At 40.7% G+C, this 2202-nt stretch overlaps 1 non-coding gene across 1 annotated transcript; it reads right to left on the bottom strand.

The window, feature by feature from the left end:
- Positions 1 to 1159: 1159 nt before the first annotated feature.
- LOC145141697 (small nucleolar RNA R71) lies at positions 1160 to 1266 on the bottom strand. The gene has a single exon (XR_013722892.1). It is a non-coding gene; the product is annotated as a small nucleolar RNA R71 (small nucleolar RNA).
- Positions 1267 to 2202: the final 936 nt, after the last annotated feature.

Genomic DNA, 2202 nt, shown 5'->3' with positions numbered 1-2202 from the left:
CTAGAGAAAATCCTTCTATTTTACTATTGTTTTCTTTAGATATTTCTAGCAGTTAGATTAATTACCGTTCCCTGAGTTCGATACCCTGCTTGCTTAACTATACCACCAACAGACAGGTACACTGCCTTTTGTGTGTCTAATTTACATTAAAAAAGTAGGAATAAAACTAGTTAGTTTCACACGCATCAAGTTTTTGGCGCCCTTGCCGGGGAACGGTTCTAAAATTTAATTTGATTACTAGTGTTATCGATCCTTTGTGTGAGATTTTTCTTACACAAAGTTACTGCTTTTAGTAAATTTAATATTAGGATTGATTTTTTTAGTTTTTAGCCTTTAGTAAATTTGTTTAATTTTTTTCTGTTTTGGCAGTGAACTCGCCGAGTCCCTACGAATAGACTCGACGAGTCCATCGCTGAACGCATAGTTTCGTTTTTAGTTTATTTTTGTTCTTTTTACGCGTGTTTTCTGTTTTTATTGCAGTACGTTTATGACCAGAGGAGGAGGTACACCTTTGATTCCACCACTTGAAGAGCCGGAAGCAACTTTGAGGAAAAACAAAGGCAAAACCGTAGGAGAAACCGCAACATCGAAGAATTCGCCGTTGAAGAATCTCAAATCTGTTTTTAGTAAGAAAAAGGGCAAGAAAGTGGGAGAATCCAACATCTCTTCAGTGGCGTACGAAGACCTGAAGAAGGAGGATATCGAGTACGAAACCGAAAAGGAAGAAAGAGAATTTGAAGAAGGAAGCGACATAGATGGCGAACTAGCTAACACCATGGCTAACATCGATGAAGTTCCCATGGGTGAATGGAAGAAAAGGATGTGTGGTGACACCGGCCCAGGACTCGTGCAACCCGCGATTCCCGCAACTGCCACCTTTAAACTTAAGGGCCACATACTTGCTCAACTTAAGGAAATTCCATTCTTCGGGAAGGATCATGAAGACGCATATAAGAATCTTGACGAGGTCAATGACATAGCCGACTACTTCAATGTCCCTTATGTGGCTCGCGACACTGTTTTGCTTCGTATGCTACCAGTCACATTCAAGGGAGCCGCGAAAGATTGGCTGAAATCACTCCCTCCAGGATCCATCACTACTTGGGCTAAAATGAAATAGGAATTTATAGACCAATTTTTCCCTCCCTCAAAGATAGCCAAATTGAAGAAAGCCATCGCCAATTTTGAACAACAAGCTGGAGAGTCACTTTATGAAGCATGGGAAAGATACAAAGACTTACTAAGGAACTGCCCACATCACGATCTAAACAGCCAACAAGAAGTCTCCATTTTCTATGATGGAGTAAATGTGACAACCAAGCAACTCCTTGATTCGCAAGGACCACTCACAAAGAAAGCACCCCCAGTGATAAAGGCCCTAATTGAAGAATTCTCTAAGCACTCTAGAGAATATAACAACCCAAGGAATGACACAACTCGAGGTGTGGTGAAGTTAATTACCGATGATATGGCAGCAATGATGGCAAAATTGGAGAGCATGGACCGAAGAATGACTAGGATGGACCAATCCATCCATGCCATTAGAGTGGGATGTGAAAATTGTAGAGGGCCTCACCTTACTAAAGACTGTGATCTTGATGAGAACGGGAACAAGAAATCTCAAGTGTGTTATTCAAACGGTGATAGATATGATGATGATTGGCGAAAACCTAAAAAAGAATGGCTACCATATGATGAATACAAAAAGGCAAAGGAGGAAAAGTATAAGCGGAAAGCAAGGGGTTTTTATCAAAAAGAGGAGTCGGTGCAAGAAAAGAAATCTGATTTGGAGGACATGCTCACAAGATTTGTAGCTGCATCCGATAAGAGACATAATGACAGCGACGCTGCAATAAAAGAGCAACGAAATATGTTAAGGGATCACCAAGGCATGATTAAAGAACACCACACAATGATGATGAATCAACAAACTCTGTTAAGGAATCAGCAAGCATCTATTCTGAACATTGAAAAACAACTAGGCCAACTTGCAATAAAAATAAACGAGAGACAACCGGGTGGACTTCCTAGTAATACCGAAAATAATTCGAGAGGCGCACATGTAAATATCATGAAAACTAGGAGTAGGAAGATTATTACTCCTCTGACCCCTATTCAGCAAGAAGATCCGAAACTGGTACAAGAGAAGGAAGCAGAAAAGCAAAAATCGTTGAAACCCGACTCGACTCGCCGAGTCGAAGA

Source organism: Lactuca virosa, chromosome 9 (assembly GCF_052849685.1).
Source record: "Lactuca virosa cultivar CGN04683 chromosome 9, Lactuca_virosa_CGN04683_v6, whole genome shotgun sequence".
In the NCBI taxonomy this organism is placed as follows: Eukaryota; Viridiplantae; Streptophyta; class Magnoliopsida; order Asterales; family Asteraceae; genus Lactuca; species Lactuca virosa.
This window is presented reverse-complemented; position numbering and strand designations above follow the sequence as displayed.